This window comes from Macaca fascicularis, chromosome X (genome assembly GCF_037993035.2).
Source record: "Macaca fascicularis isolate 582-1 chromosome X, T2T-MFA8v1.1".
NCBI lineage: Eukaryota > Metazoa > Chordata > Mammalia > Primates > Cercopithecidae > Macaca > Macaca fascicularis.
The window spans coordinates 9,266,805-9,284,221 of NC_088395.1; the positions used below are offsets into that span (position 1 = coordinate 9,266,805).

Sequence of the window (17,417 nt, forward strand, 5' to 3'; positions counted from 1 at the left end):
ATTCATTCATCACCAGCGACAGACAGTTCCCAAGCCAGAATCCGCACCTGGATGCAGCTTTTAATACATGGATCTAGAGTTGTGTTCTTCCAGCTCTAGAGGAGCTCCATGCCTGCTCCCCCGCCCTCACCAAAGCTTGTCAGAAATGCAGATCCCAGGTTGCCTCTAGGTCTGTTGAATGAGAATTTGCATTTTAATAAGCTGCCTAGGCAGCTCAGAAGCACATTAAAGTTTGAGAGGGTAATTTGGGGACAGTAAAGTGCAGTCGGAGGAGGATGGTTTTGTGGCCCTTTGGACTGGCCACTTAATGTCGGTGACCCTGGGCAAGGGACTGGGTTCGTTCCCTAGGCTCCTGTAGCAGAGTGCCACCGATTGGCGGCTTACGGGATAGGAACACGTGCTCCGCAGCTCCAGAGGCCACAGGTCTGAAACCGCGGTGTTGTGGGGTTGGCACCTGTCCCAGGCCTCTCTTCTTGGCTTGTAGAAGGCTGTCTTCATGTTCACATGACCTCCTCCCTCTGTGTGCAGTTCTGTGTCCAAATTCCCCATCTTAATGACGTCATCTTCACTAATTACATGTGCAGCGACCTTATTTCCAAGTAAGGTCACATTCTGAGGTACTGGGCGCCAGGACTTTAACATGTGAATTTTAGGGGAACACAGTTGAACCTGTAGCAGTTTCAATCCTTTCTAATCCTCAATTTCATCATCTTAAAAATGAGTAAACTACGCATTAAGGTGGGTCCCATCAAAAAACCAAAAATCAAAAACCAACCCCCAAAATAGTAAGTGTTGGCAAGGATGTGGGGAAATTGGAACTCTTATGCACTATTGGAAGGAGCATAAACAGGTAAACATTATAGAATATAGTTGAGCAGTTTCTTAAAACTAAAATTATCGGACGACCCCGGAAATCCACTTTTGGGCATACATCCAAAAGAATTGGAATCGGAATCTCAAGAGACACTTGCACACTCAGGTTTAGAGCAGCATTATTTATAATAACCAAGAGGTGGAAACGGCCCACGTGTCCCTCAGCAGATGACTGGATAAACAAAATGTGGCCTGTCCACACAATGGAATAGTATTCGGCCGTGAAAAGGAAGGAAATCCTGTCACATGGCGCGATTTGGATGAAACCTGTGGACATTACGTTAAGTGAAATAAGCGAGTCACAGAAGAGAAATACTGTAATCCCACTTTCATGAGGTATCTAAAGTACGCAAATTCATAGAGACAGAAAGTAGAATGGCAGTTGCCAGGGGCTGGGGGAGGTGAAATGGGGAATTGTTGAATGGGCATAGAGTTTCAGTTTTGCAAGATAAAGAGAATTCTGGAGATTGGTTGCACAGCATTGTGAATTTAACACTGTTGAACTGTGTACTTAAAAATGGTTAAGAGGCTGGATGTTTTGGTTCACACCTGTAGTTCCAGGGATATGGGAGGCTCAGGTGGGAAGATGACTTGAGGCCAGGAATTCAAGACCAGCCTGGGCAACATAGTGAGACCCCATCTTTTACAAAAAATAAAAATTAGCTGGGCGTGGTTCTGCATGCCTTTAGTGCCCAGCTACTTGAGAGGCTAAGGTGGGAGGATCATTTGAGCACAGGAGATCAAGGCTGCAGTGAGCTATGATCACACAGTTGCACTGCAGCCTGGGTGACAGAGCAAGATTCTATCTCAAAAAAAAAAAAAAAAAAAAAAAAGGTGAAGATGGAGAGGAGCGTTATTTTTTGTGTGCAGGAACGATTGCTGACTGCAGAGGCTGGCTGGCTAAAATTAGATTTGCCTTGTCAGTATAATAGTTGTAGGCATTTTTGGAGGGGAGGATGCCTGGAGCCTGGCTGGGTCATTTCCGCCCTTGGAGTGAGCCAGGGCAGCTTAGAGGGCCACCCGCGTGCAGCCCCAGAAGGTACCGAAGGAGCCCTGGAGGCATGGAGCACTGGAGGCCTCATCCCTGAACGGGTTGCCCTCTTTCTGGTCGGATGGCAGGGCAGAACCCGTCTGTCGAGAGTGAGAGCTGTTGGCTGTCCACGGCTTGCCCTTGGAACTTTTCCTGCAGTCCAGTGAGAGCAGAAGAGGCCAATGACTTCCATGGAAACACCCCCAGTGGTGGGGAGGGAGTCGGCATCCCTTGGAGGTAGGGATGGGGCCCCTGCTGTGGCCCATTAGAGGCAAGGAAGGGCTTGGAAGTTTCATTTCGCCTTACATGAGTGAGTTCACATTATTTGCTCATTGGTGTTTGTTTTTATGTAATCATAAGGACATCAGTTTCCATTGATAAACTGTAAGGAAGATGTGCCATGTTTACCAGGGCCAGAGTGAAGAGACTGAGGTGCTTGCTTTGGGAGAAAAATTTGAGGGGGTGACAAACACCACAGACATCAAGATAAATTATCTGTGTGTATTTTAATAGCTTTATTGAGATACGGTGCACAGCCATACAATTCACGCATTTAAAGTGCACAATTCAGTGGTTTTTACTATATTCACAGAGGCGTGCAACCGTCACCACAGCCCAGTTGAGAACATTCTCATCACCTGGGGAAGAAACACCCACCCAGTGGCAGTCACTTCCCACCCCACCTCCACCCCTGCCACCGTGCATTCTGCTTTCTGTAGATGAATGCGTTTGTCTACTCTGGGAACCTCACAGAAGCAGAGTCATACAGTGTCTGTCCTTTTGTGTCTGACTTCTTTCACTCTGCATGTGTTCGTGGTTCATTCATGTGGTAGCACGTGCCAGACATGCCTTTCTATTGCACAGTACTGTATGTATTGTATATGTACACAGCCAGCTGTTCATATCCACGAATTCTGCTTCTATGGATTCAACCAACCGTGGATTGAAAGTATTTGGGAAAAATAAAAATGCAACAATAAAAAAATACAAGTTTAAAAGTGAATAGAGCATAACAAATATTTACATGACATTGACATTGTATTGGGTATGATACATAATCCAGAGGTGATTTAAAGTGTAAGGGAGGATGAGCGGTTATATGCTGATGCTACTCCCTTTTATCGAAGGGACTGGAGGATCCTCAGATTTTGGTATCCTCAGGGGTCCTGGACCCATCCCCTGTGGATGCTGGGGGGCGGCTGTACCACATTTGATCTATGCGTTTATCTGTCAGTAGATGTTTGGGTTGTTTCCATTCATTTTTTGGCTAATTGAATAATATTTTAATGCGATATTTAAAAAATTAAAATGAATGCAAAAAATTCCATGAGGAACAAAATATTAATTTTAAGTAAAGACCACGGGATCAGTATTTCTGAAGTTTCCTTTTGCCTCAGGATCTGGTATGGCTCCATACATTACTGATCCTGTCTCTCTCTCTAACATTTTGACATTTTGTCATGTACTTTTTGCATTCATTTTGATTTTTTTTTTTTTTTTTTGAGACAGTCTCTCTCTTGCCCAGGCTGGAGTGCAGTGGCGCAATCTTGGCTCACTGCAACTACCGCCTTCCAGGTTCACGGGGTTTCACCATGTTGGCCAGGCTGGTCTCAAACTCCTGACCTCAGGTGAGCCACCTGCCTCGACCTCCCAAAGTGCTGGGATTACAGGTGTGAGCCACCGCTCCCGGCCTCATTTTGATTTTTAAAGATATTATATTACAATATTGTTTCTTTTGATGGTTGAATTTTCTGGCATCCCTTTCAATTTTACACCAGAGGTAAATGATCCTAATCCCTGCCCTGACATTTTACACTGTGCTGTGAATACCCCAGGGCATGAGGAATAAAGTTTGAAAGTATATTTCAGTGAGCTAACTTGGCTGGACAGAATACCCATGGGTTATCCTTACCAGTGGTGCCATATTTATGCCTTTCAGCGATGCTGTGATTAAACTCGAGTCCAGTAAAATTATCATTATACTATATTAGTTTTGTAGAACTTCTGTAACAAAATTCCACAAACCAAATGTCTTGGCTTAAAACACCAGAAGTATATCCTCTCACGGTTCTGGAGTCCAGAAGTCCAAAGTCAAGATGAAGGTAGTGTTGTTCGCATCTGGAGCCTGTAGATGCTACAAGGGAACTTTTGTTTATAGTTGGGATAAAAATTACACAAAACCCAGTCTTGATTGAGGACACCTTTTGGAGTACTGGCAAGTTGCCACGTGGACTGAGCCTTCCGATCGGAGTTGGCCTTCTTGCCGGTGATCTGCCTGGATGCCGGTGCACACACTAATCCTTGAACACACTAAGCATCGTGCTTGCTGTTGTTTAACTTTTCATCCATGATTGAACTCAGGAGTTCTTTTGTTTTTTTTTTTTTTTTAATGGCCATTTTTAAAGATTTCTTATTGGGAGTTTTTTCTTCTGAAAAGAATACCTGTAAAGCAAACTATTTAAATTATACACTGAGAGACATACGTTCATTCTTGTATCCGTAACATTTAAGAACTATTACCTATTACTAGCATAGGCACAAAGTGTCTCCTCTAAGACATTTGTTAATTACAAAAGGGACAAAAGTAGTGACATGTGGGGAAGAAACCCAGCGGATACCACCTAGGTGGTCAAAGTCAACATCATCACTAAGAAGACATATCGACATCTTGTGACAATCTGAGAAGGACTCAGCACCACTCCTGTGGCGTTCCTGCCAAAAATGCATGAGTCTAATCACGAGAAAAATTAGACAAACCCAAATTGAGAGGCATTCTGCAGAACACCTCTCCTGCTCCTCCAAAGCATTAGGAGCGACAAGGGAAGAACGGGGAACCGTTACAGGTCGAAGGGGATGTGCTGACTGTAGGAACGTGGGCTCCTGGGAGAGAGAAAGGGCGGAAGGAGGAACTGGTGAAATTGGAATAAGTCTGTAGTTCACTTAGTTGTGCTGTGCCAGGTCTTAACGTTTTTATATTTTGCTAATTGCTATGTTTGTGTAAGATGTCAACATAAGTGGAAGCTGGGTGGCAGTTATATGCAGCTCTGTGCTATTTCTGCAACTTACTGTAAGTCTAAAAATAATTTCAAGATTAAAAGTTTTTTTAAAAAAGTCACTCAGATGAAAACACGAATAAGAAAAGTAAAAAAACATAAAAAGAGAGAAGAAAGGAGCCATTTATGTGATTAACTTTTTGGTTGGCATCGCCATAAGTTTTTTCAGTTCGGATTCTTAGTAAAGGATGTGGATCAAAACAAATCTTCATAGTAAAATATCAGCAGAGACCTTATTTCATTTGAACAAAATATCATGAAGTCAGGATTCATTTTGCATTTGATTCTTGAACATTTAAGTTTTAAAGGAAATTTGTGGTGTTCTCCTTGAAAGGAAGCCCACATATGTTCAAAATACAGTATCTTTTAAATGCATTTGAATTTTTCAAAGTTTTGGTGTTTGTCGTTTTTGTTTGTTTATTGCTTTGATTTTTCATGAGCAGTGCTGTTCAGGGGTACTGTGATTGTCAGTTTTAAATCACTGCTGCAACACACTCCATTTGATCTTGAGACTTGCCGTCAGTCTTATTGTAGGGGTGGGGAGGAAGGGGAAAGAAACCAGTGAGTATGAGTTGGCATGTCCCACAGAACAGCGGGTGGACACTTCAGGGGGCTGTTCCTTTCTCAGAGACTCAAGGGCTATGCCCAAATCGTTATGCAGTGTGTATGTGTGGGGGTGATAGTGGGGGCGGGGGGACGGGTTTGGGGAGAGAAGTAATCTACCAGGGACGACCCAGGACAGATCCCAGAGCCAGGAGTGAGGGTTGGATCTTGGGCAAGGCCATCTCTGCCATGACTGCTTGTGGGAATTCCTGCTTACTCCCTGTGACCTTGAGCAAAACCTCCAAGTTTGAAGCCTCAATTTTATGCTCTGTCAAAGAAACTAGTGTTTCACCCTCCACCGGAAGATGGAGCATCATTCTCCATGTGAAGCACTCAGCACAGTGCCTGTCCCCTCTACAGACATGATGCCAGTCTGTGATGACGTTCTCTTCTGTCAGCATTTGACAAAGCAGATGAGATCGTTCACTTGCACAGCCTGCTGTCGACCTTTCTTTTCTCAGATGCTTTCCTGTAGATCCCAGTCGACTGCTTTTCCTTGACCAGCCGATTCATGCAGTCTCTTTTGCTTACTTAATACTGTTGACATATTTAAATTATTGTTTAATAAATACTATTCTGGAGTGTATTTGTTCATGCAAGGATGGTTTACTACTGCTTGCTTTGTGCTGGTTATAGCAGGTAAGGGGGTGGGGGTGTGTGCAGAGAATCATCTGGTCATCAGCCATCTTGCAGGAGTGCCCAGTGGGAGGAAGAGCAAAGCCTACCCCTTCTAGGGAGTGTGAGGGAGGTGGGGTTGGGCGGAGGCAGGACTGCACCAGCCTTCCAGAGCTCAGAGAGGTGATGCCTGAGCCAAGTGGCACACACATGATAAAGAGGAGGTTTCTGGAGTCCAGAGGAGGAAGGCCTCCTTGGCTAAGAGGACAGCATGAACTCATAGGGTACCTCCAGGAATTATTCCCCTGGGCAGTAGGGGCAGAGAAAGGTACCCGGGGGGCAGGGGACAAGGACTGGCATGGAGCATGGGCTCAGTATCAGCCTGCTGATTTTCATGAAAGCCGTTTGGTCACTTGAAGAACAGCTTTGATTTTACTTCTGTGATCTAAACTCTTTTGAATTGGAATATAAAATTCAATGTTCCATGTGACAAAGGGGTTTTTTAATTGGTCATTCCCTTAAACATCTTTACATTTTCGTATCTGTTGATGTCATTTTTTTCCCCATTGCTGACTCCTGTTCCTGTCTTCTGTTTCTGCTCTTGACTTAATAATTCTTGGCTTCTTGACGTTTATCGTTGCCGACTGCTCTGTATCCTCATCTTCCCTTCATTTATTTCCATTTGTCCGCTCTGTTTACTGCCTGAGATGTTGACCTTTTTTCCAAGCATGCACTAAACGGCATTTTAAAGAAGCAGTGTCATGTCATAGCCCCTGGGAGTGTGGCTGGGACTTTTCATCTTGGGGCTTCTTTATCTACCTTGGTTGTAGGTAGTTAAGAAAATCTTAACCCTTGGGTCATTATTTCTATAGTGGGTCAAAGAGATGACCACGTTACTAAAACTTTCATGTCTATTGCATATTCTATTTTTTTATAGAATTACATAATACATTTGTAAGTGTACAATTCAGTGGCATTAAAAACATTCACAATGTTGTGTAACCATCACCCTCTTACACCTAAACATTTTTCCATTATCCTTCCCCAAAACTCTGTGCTCGTTATACAATAACTGGCCCTTCCACACTCCCCTCCCCATACTCAGTCCCCAGTGACTTCTCTTTATTTGCCTATTCAAGGTATCTCATAGAAGAGGAATCATATAACATTTATCCTTCTGCATCTGGCTTATTTCCCTAAGCATAATGTTTGCAAAGTCCATCCATGTTGTAGCATATATCAAAATGTCATTTTTTTTTTTTGTGGCCAAATACTAATCCATTGTAGGGTCACTCACACGCACACACGTAGAACAGTGGTGAGTGCAGTGCCCAGATTGGTACGGAGAGGCCACAGTGCTCACGGGCCTGTCCTAACAGAGGCCATTTCAACCAGGTGAACATAGGGAAACCCTGGGAAAGGCATGTCCTACTGTTTGAACAGGGGGATGAGGATGCTGGATACTCCAGTGATGGAGACCCTTTCCCCACCTTTTCTCTCACCTCTTCTCCACCCAGTGCCCTTTCACCTTTCCTTTCCAACCCCACACCCATCCTTCCACCCTACTTCCCCATTTATTTCCCTCTGCTCTTTCATTTCCATGCCCAGCTGCCTCCCAAGCCCTGCCCTCAAGCTTCCCCTCCCTTTTCTCCCATGCCCATTGCGTACCTGGATCTCCTCTCCCTCGTCGGGCCCACTTCCCTTCACCCTTGGGATCCTGGTCACCCCCTCCACTGCAAGGGGGAGAAGGGCTGCATTGTGTGGCGGGTTCTCCGTAACTTGGCTGTGTTCTGGGGATTTCCCACCAGCCCTTGCGCTGCACTGGTGATGCCTGATGTAGCTGAAACTCTGCCCCACTCGGGGTTACTGGCCTGGGATCAGCATAGGAGATGGGTTTAAAACAGGATGCAGGGAGGCTGCTGGCAGGCAGTTATTTGAGGAAATGCATTTCTTAGGATATAGCTTTCAAAAAGGTGCTGTTATTGTGCATCACATATAGAGTGGCCTTAATGCGCCAGGGCAAATGAAAATTATGTTTATAAAATATAGGGTACCTTGTCAAGATTAACTTGTGTGAAATTCCCAAGAATATACCTCAAACAAACAGTTTTTCTGTCAGTGCGTCATGGTGTAGTAACTCTCCTAGTTCTAGATATCTTTATTTTAAAAGGGATACTTGTGTGCAGACACATTTTTAGGTGGAGCTTGGTATGTTTTAGTTCTCAGGAATTTCTAGGAGAATAAATAGCTGGAACTTGATAGGATTGGTATGGATAGTACTTGGTCTTGGGAAGTTTTGTCTATGAAAATGTTTCATGTTGACGTTTTGCTCCCTCCCATCTTGGTTTTACACTCATTCTTCACAGAACTATCATTTATAGGAACTTTATCCCCGGCCATCTCTATCGGTGTCTTTCTTGCCCAGATAAGGTGAGAATCGTTTTGGAAACCAACTTCTTGAGAATCCACAAGAAATGGATTTTAGCCACAAGGGATCACTGCATTACATTCTATAAGATGAGAGCCTCTAGAAAAAAAAATTCTGGAGCCAGATATTTTAGGGAAGACAGGAGTCTGATAAGTGAATTGTTGTTTCAAATGGTTTTCATTTCCCCTCATCCTGATTTAGAAGAGGAGAAAAAACTCTCCTTAGAATCAGTGGGTAGTCCTGATTGAATGGGTTTATTTTCTTTTTCTCTCTTGAATTATCGGTGTATACCTGTGTCCTTCTTGGTTTATCCTTCATCCCCATCCCTCCAGATACCCCTATTTGCATTTAATCTGTTTGGTCGCATAACCTCTCAAGTAGCGATCTTGGAGGTTTCAAAAGTTCACATTTCATTTTCCCCGCTGGGTCAACTACCAGTCTGGAAGCACCAGGGTTTCCAAGGTTAGGTTACAGTGAAGGCACTGGCTCTTCCTGTCTCCTGCAGAGCCAGCGTCACTGTGCAGTGGGGTGTGGACCCCGGCTCCTCCTCAGGCTCCCAGGCCTGCAGCTGGCACAGGGGTCCCCAGAACCTGTGAGGGGGACCTTCCCTCCGCCCCCCTGAGGGACTTGGTGATTCTTAGCCCTCTCTGACAGAGGGAGAAGACGCTGTCGAAAATGTGGTGTACCCAAGCCCACATAGAACTGGGAAAGGGGCCAGTGACTCAAAAAGCAGAGATTTCCTGGCCAACAATCAGGTTGCATCAGTGCACTCCAGGTGGATTCCACTGGGTGCCGGCCTGGTGACTGACCCTGCCTTTAGAGGGAACTCATTATTGTGTATTTGAAGTGTAAATACCTCTTTGCCCAGATGTTAATCTTGTTTCAGATTTTCGATGGAGAGGGTTCACATAATAATTCCCTCCCGAACCTGCTTATGTGGCTCCTGAGAGCCGCTGATCAGGGCCCTTCTGGTCGGTGTCTCACTGGCTTTTAGCAAAATGGAGACAAAGATGAAAGGGAAACCTTAATTATAGCTTGAATCCTTAGGGTGGACTAAGCACTCAAAGCCTTCCGTGCAAGGCAGTATGGCTTATAAATTGGAGGTATTTTTCTTTTTAAGTGGACCAGCACCCGAATTGGTTTGTCACCAGCAAAATAATTTAACACAGTGCCCGATTTGCACAGCTGAGATTCTGGCAACAGTATCTTACACATCTGAATGGGTGGAGTAAGATGGAGCATCATTCTGTGATATGTTCAAAATAATATACCCTGAAATGATGCAGTAAGTGTTGGAGATATTTTCCAGAAGTCTTAGGTAATTTGTTTTCATGTTCAAATTGTTTCCACAAAGGTGTTCTCTTCAACATAAGAAGAGCTAAAAATCAAATACACAGAAATTTTATAAGTGTGTTGTCTTTTTCTTTTCCTGTTTAGACTTTATAACATTACATCATTTACCTGGGCTAAACAAAATAAATTATTTTGTACATAAAACCACAAGGAGATTGTTTAGCCTACTGTGGAACCAAACTGTTGTATTAGCCAGTGTGGGAGAATATTGCAGAGACGTGTGGCTTCATCAGTGAAGATTAGATGTAAAGTCTTTTCAAAATATATGAAAATGTTGAACTAAAGATGACTCAGATGGGACTCTTCGCGAGTTGCTTGAGTGTAGAAGGCAAAATAAGAAATATTTGTAATTGTTACATAGGCCAGCCTTCCAAAATCCCAGCTATCCATAGAAAACAAGGGGTCAGCAAAATTGGCCTTCTGCCTAGACTGGTAGGTTGTATGGCCCTGAACTAGAGGCAGTCTTTCCCCAGGGGACATTTGGCAATATCTAGAGACATTTTTGGTATCACCTTGGAGGAGGGGTAGTGGCATCTGGTGGGTGGAGACCAGGGATGCCCCTCAACGTCCTACAATGCAGCGGTCACTGACAGCCCGCCCTTCCCTGCCACAGCCAAGAATGATCCACCCAGCAGAAGCACCTCCCCTCTTCCACTGGTGACATCCAAACATGTCTACAGACACTGCCTAATGCCTCTTGGGGGGCATAATCACCCCCAGTTGAAAACCACTGCCCTAAACTGAGACTCTGAAATCAACCATTTAATCTCCTTCCCTCTGAGCTCAGGAAAGAGACGTGACTCCTGTGAGCTGCCTTGGCTTTTTGTAGGGGCACAGGTAGAAGCCATCCCCTGACACAGTGCCCTGGGTTCCGTGGTGGTCTCTGAGAACCCACGAGTAAGGATCCCAGGGAAGCCTTTCTGGGTCATGCTACTTTAATATTATTTTAGATGCCGATTTGAAGTCATAAAGGAAGAAGAGCTAGAACTATGCTGGAGGACCCTAAAGCCCATGGCCCATGGTTTCCTGTAATGCTAACCATGCCTGGAGTATCCAGTTATAAATAATTGTGTTGAGGCCATAAATGTTTGACATTGGTTCTCAAATATTCCTAAGAAAAAAGTCATGAAAGCCCCTGATGGTAAAAGGAAGAGAGCTGAGACCTAAGTGGATAGAAGACTCAGGAAAAAGCAAGTTAGAAATACAGTTCAACCCCCACAGAAGAGGAGAAAATGGGTCCAAAAGACTTGGGCTTTAGGCACAGCTACCTAAGGACAAAAAAGTAGAGAAAAGATCAAATGTTGAGAAAAGATTGAGCCATGTGGAGAACGGGCAGGGCGTTGAAGTACCTGCTGCTCTCCTTAAACCCAGCATGCTGTTCACTGCTTTATTTTAGAGAGTGGGTGTAGTGGTCTGTTTCAGAAGACTCAAGTCTACACCGCCTCTGCCACTGAAGTTCCTTTTGACCCTGCAGAAGTCTTTGCCTTTCATCTCCTTTCTGAAATGCTGTGAGCATTTTTCCTCCCAGAGGCATTAATTGGGAACAGCAGTAAATGCCCAGTTCCTTGCAGTCCTTTGGCCCACACGCATTTCCAGCTGCCCACTGGCCAGACTGGATTCTAAATGCCAAAAGCTACAGGCGCTGACAGAGTGCTTTTGAAAAGAAAGAAATGCATGAAATGCCCCACATTTATGGGAAATATTTATACCCAGCAGTCCTTGAGCCAGGCGTGTCCTTTAGGAACGGTGCTGCCAGACAGCCGTCGGCATGGCCTTGCTCCTGGCGGTGCAGGCTCTGATGTTCTACTCATGTGAGCCCGAGAGAGGAATGACCAGGCAGCCTGTAACCCCAGCTCCAGTGTTGTTAATGAGTGGCACTGATCAGGTTTCAGACATTAGTCAGTGTCCCAGCTCCAGGGTTATTAATGATGGCCACTGATGCGGCTTCACACGTTAGTCAGTGTCCCGGCTCCAATGTTGTTAATGATGGCCACGGATTGGGCTTCATGCATTAGTCAATGTCTCTGTTATGAGCTGAATTGTGTCCCTGCGAAAGAGATGTATTTAAGTCCCAGCCCCTTGCATCTCAGAATGTGAGCTTATTTGGAGGTAGGATCTTAACTGAGTGTGACTGGCATCCTTAGAAAAAGAGGAAATTTGGACACACTCATACAGAGAAAAGGCCACGTGAACAGCCACCTCCAAGCCAAGGAGACAGGCTCAGAACACATTCTCCCTCACAGCCCTCAGAAGCAACCAACCCTACTGACGCCTTGATGTCTCTGAATTCTGCACTCCAGAACCGTGAGAGAGTCCGTTTCTGTGAAGCCACTCAGCTTGTGGTACTTTGTTATGGCGGGCCTATGAAATTCATCTACTGTTACTAGCCTTCCCCAAATATTACAGTCCATGAGATGCACCCAGCATGGCAACTCCTCAACTTACAGAAATGGAAAAGAGGAAGAATATTGTGCTTCAGCTAGTTTTCTCATTACCCAGAAAAGAAAAGGCCTGACCTCTGAAACCTTGAGGAATCTCTTTTGAAGATGCCAGAGCCTGTACTTCTGCCTGATCCATGCAGGGTTTGCTCGCTACCCCGGGCATCACTTCTCACTGCCCAGGTGGCACTGGATGATGTCCAAGCCTGGCCAGATCTGGATGGATTCCATAAGTAGCTCGTGCTGTTTCTGGTCAGTGAAGAAAGAGGAAGGCAAAGCCATGTGCATAAGTTTGTTGTGGCTGCCATAACAAAGTGCTGCTGGAGTGGCTAAAACAATAGACATTTACTGTATCCCAGTTCTGGAGGCCAGAAGTCCAAAATCAAGATGTCAGCAGGGCTCTTCCTCCTGAGGGCTTGAGGCAGGATCTGTCCTGTGCCTGTCTTCCAGATTCTGGTGGCCGCTGGCGGTCTTTGGCGTCCCTTGGCTTGTAGCTGCATCACCCAGATACCTGCCTTCATTTGCACACGGCCTTCTCCCTGTGTCCAAATTTCCATCCCCCTCCTTTTTTTTTTTTTTTTTTTTTTTTTTTTGAGACGGAGTCTCTGTCTGTCACCCAGGCTGGAGTGCAGTGGCACGATCTTGGCTCACTGCAACCTCCGCCCCCTGGGTTCAAGCGATTCTTCTGCCTCAGCCTCCCGAGTAGCTGGGACTACAAGCATGTGCCACCATACCCGGCTAATTTTTGTATTTTTAGTGGAGACGGTGTTTCACCATGTTGGCCAGGCTGGTCTCGAACTCCTGACCTCAGGTGACCCGCCCACCTCAGCCTCCCAAAGTGCTAAGATTATAGGTGTGAGCCACTGCGACTGGCCAAATTTCCCCTTTTTATAAGGACTCCAGTCACATTGGCTTACAGCTCTATCCTGATGAGTTCACATCTGCAAAGACCCTGTTTCCCAATAAGGAGTCAATCCCCGGTACCAGTTGTAAGGGCTTCAACATACGCCTTGGGAGGGGCAGTCTTGAACCCACAACACCGTCAATTAAAAGGTTCTGCTTTCATTGCCGCCAGCTTGGGAAAAGTTTACCAGGGTGGGCTTGCTGGAGGAGGGTCCTCTCAGCAGGGCAGGGTCATTGCAGTGAAAAGGAGAGAAAAACACACACACGAAAGCAGATAGATTCCCTTGGCAGAAGTGGCCAGCCTAGAGTCTTTGAGTTTTGTAGAGAGATCAGTTGATTACTTCTAGAAATGTCCTCTTCAAAGTCTCTCATTTTCTCTCCCATTTCCTCATACAAAGCTCCAGCCATATTACTACTTCTGGCACAATGGATTTAATGACTTTGGCATATAGGTTTCCCCAAAGCTAAAGCTAAAAAAAAAAAAAAAAAAGATTATTCATGAATACATGAATATGCCACAAACTTTGCCCATAGATAAGACTTTGTGATTTACAAGCAAAATCTGATTGGAAAATAAAATACATTATATGTTAGAATACCAGGAAACTTCTTTTTGGGGAGCGTCTTTATGAAATGAAGTGATGCTAATCTCGCTGTGACTGTTCATCAGAATGTGCTCCACCCCAAAGCCTAGGAGAGGGCGGGACAGCCGGTGACTCTCTTCTGTCAGTAGACACACTAAACCTGAATCCAGGATGGGCAATCGCTGTTTGACACAGCTGTATCTCTTTCCATTGGATCAATAACACTCACTAGGACTTCGTTTGCTTTTAACTGCCTACGATGGAAACCTGGCAAGACGTCTTGGTCTGATCGGGCTGCCGTAACAAAATCCCGTAGACTGAGTGGCTTATAAGAAATGAAACGCATTGCTCGTAGCTCTGGAGACTGGGAAGTCCAGGATCAAGGCGCTGGCAGTTTTGGTGTCTGGTGAGGTCTGCTTTCTCACAGACAGCATCTTTTTGCAGTGTTCTCACATGGTGGAAGGGGTGAGAGAGCTCTCTGGGGTCCCTTTGACAAGGCACTAATCCCATTCTTGAGGTCCCACCCTCATGACCGCATCACCTCCCAGAGGCTTTACCTCCCAACACCATCACAAATTGGAGGTTAGGTTTCAACATAGGAATTGGGGGTGGGGGTGGTACACAAATGTCCGGACCATAGAATAGGACATTACAGCTTGGAAAAGCACCAGAGAGAATGATGTTGTTCCTTTGTAACACAGAAAAGCACTTACCTCTCAATTTAGCTGAGCCATTTTGACCCCAGTTGGTTCTGGAAATCCTTGTTGACAAACAAAATTGGAGAGGACCATAGCCTGCCTGCTTTTCCCTAGGCCTGGGGAAAGCTTTTTTATATGGTGTTATTATAATGTTAGGTGTAACAATAAATGAAGGTTTTTTTATGGTCTAATTGGGTAGGACAGGCCTGAACACAGCCAAACCCGTCTGCACAGCATGTTCAATTTAGTCAGTGTACAAACCCTGTGTCATGGGAGCAGAGAGAAAGGTCTGCTTCCATTCCAGAGGATGACAGAGGCTTAAGGACGGTGCTGGCGTTTCAGCTGAGCCTTTAAGAAGGGGAATTTTATCCAGAGGTGATCTTCTTGGAATAGAGAGAACAAACGGGTCAGGGCATGCAGACTTGATTACAGGTGCTCTGGGGACCACTGGAATTTTTGTTGAACGGAAGATGATGAAATAAATCAGTGTTTTAGTGTATTACCTTTGGGCAGTGGCAAGGTCAGAGTCTCCATAGTGAGCAAATCAGTGCACAGACCAGGACAGAAATGCAGGGGAGCATTTGGGGCCTGGAGGGTGGTACCCAGGCCAACACTGTCCCCTTTTTCCAACTCATGTCTGTCCATACAGTTGGGCCAGTGTAGACATCTGGGTCATATAGAGAGGGATTCCAGTGACCCCGTGTGGTTTCTGTGGAGATCTTCAGGAAGGGGTTTTGGGGTGAGAGTTTGTATCTTGTGGCAAGGACACGCTCCCTGGGCTAGGTACATGTGGGTGGTTTCCTTGTCCTACGAATTGCAAATATACAGGGGTAGCTGTTCGGCCCTGGGCAGCCTCTGTAGAGACAGAATGAGTATTTGCTTGCCTGCTCCTGGAAGCCAGTCACTGAGGCAGACCCCTTTACTCATCCAGAAGCATGACTTGGGGATGATTATAGTTCAAGGACATGAGGCCTCGTGGTATCTTCCATCAGCGCCCCCCATTTTACATTTCTGGGATCCCGCTTTCTCTTTTACTGTGATCTGGGCTCCCTTCCACCCCTCTGGCCACTCAGGTGAGGAGGTGCCAGATCCCAGGTGGGCAGGAAGGAATCCCATTGAATGAGATCTTTGGAATTGCAGCGTAGCCTGGAGCTGTGTGTTCATTTTAGATAGAAATATTGACACTATCAACACTATTTGGCTGGGCGCAGTGGCTCACACCTGTAATCCCAGCACTTTGGGAGGCAAATCACTTTGAGGCCAAGAGTTCAAGACCAGCCTGGCCAACATGGCGAAACCCTGTCTCTACTAAAAATACAAAAAAATTAGCTGGGCGTGGTGGCACACACCTGTAATCCCAGCTACTCAGGAGGCTGAGGCACAAGAATCCTTTGAACCCGGGAGGCGGAGGTTGCAGTGAGCCAAGACTGCGCCACTGCACTCCAGCCTGGGCGACAGGTCAAGACCGTGTTTTGAAAAACCAAAAAGAAAGGAATATTGACACTATCTGTCCGCAAAAGGTCAAAGGCATAATTACAGTATGATTTTGTTTCCATTTTTTTCTTATTATTTCATGCAAATGCTGTCTTTTTGAAAGAAGTGGTTATAAGCACAGCGATATTCTATGCTATGTACAGCTCTCATATATAGAACTGTCTAGAATGGCTCATGTTGTTACCATTAAGCCTCAGTTAGGTGACATCAAGGTTATAATATGTAGAATGAATGATCATTGAGTAGAAATCCTGGCTGTGTCTTCCAAGTTCCTTTTTTTTTTTTTTTGAGATAGGGACTATCTGCATTTCAGCTTAGCTTGCCACCAGTGTTCCGGTTTCTTGACCATGCTGAGTAGTTTTCAGCCACGCTTTGTATCCCTTAGAAGCCCTTCTTGATTCTGAGGTATGGGGCTCAGAAAACTTTGTCGTGGGAGGTTATGAGTTGGGAAACATGAAAATCAGAACAACGGTGGCTGGTCCTGGCTGCAGGGCTCATCTGCCTGGAGTAGCTTGAAGTTGAATGTTAATATATACTTTATATATGTATAAATTGCAGTTGCTTAATTAGGTAAAGTGCACAGGTGACTTTCTCACACTAAATGGATGATGAGTATTGGGAAGAGTTGACTAAAATTTCACTATCTTTTGCCCGTATACAAACTCCTTGAATTTTAACTCATGAGATATGTGCTATTTAATAAATGATGAGTCTGAGTTTTCTCCCTTTTGGAAATGTCAGGAAAGTCTCAATGATTTTAAGTATCTTTTATTTTATAATAGCAATAGAATCTAGAATTTCTAAAATCAAACTGAGTTCTTGATTAAATATTGAAATGATTGTCTTCATCCACCTGGGAGCAGTCGTTGTGAATGAGAAGCCCCAGTGCATAAATCATTGAATGATACATTGGAGAAGTCTTGGAGTAAAGGAAGATTTGTTTACTTTTCAGACATCCTGGAAGGTGAGCATCAAAGCAGGTGAATGGCTGGCTCTTGGATTCAAGCTTCCCTGATCCTCTCCAGAAGTGTATCCTTCTCCTTTAAGAGAAGTCATGGCAGAATTTTTAATTAATTCTTCAGGAGGACTCATTACTGGGAAGGAAGAAACAACTCATTATAGTAATGGTTTCACATCCATTCTGTGGTTTGGTGACACAGGTCCCTCGGGTCCAGGCTAAGCCGTTGTTCCGGGATCTCTTTTATTGATCTGAAACCCACCCACCACCTTTGTTTTTAGAATGATTAGCTAGTGATGTCGCATACAATAACAATTGTACTGTTTTAAAAGATCTGTAAATGCATGTATGGCCGCGTATATATTTAACAGTTGCATACACAGATGT

General features: G+C 44.9%; 1 protein-coding gene across 16 annotated transcripts in view; it reads left to right on the forward strand.

Moving 5' to 3' along the window:
- TBL1X (transducin beta like 1 X-linked) overlaps positions 1 to 17,417 on the forward strand; it is a 257,751-nt gene that overhangs the window by 121,918 nt on the left and 118,416 nt on the right. For 3 of the 16 annotated variants that reach the window (XM_065537841.2, XM_065537845.2, XM_074029341.1), the window contains exon 3: positions 17,025 to 17,052. The exons of 12 other annotated variants lie outside the window; for them this stretch is intronic. The gene's annotated coding sequence lies outside the window, so the exon portion shown is untranslated. Of the gene's footprint in view, positions 1 to 17,024; positions 17,102 to 17,417 lie in introns of all 16 variants that reach the window. One more of the 16 variants, XM_065537840.2, reaches the window with a different exon arrangement.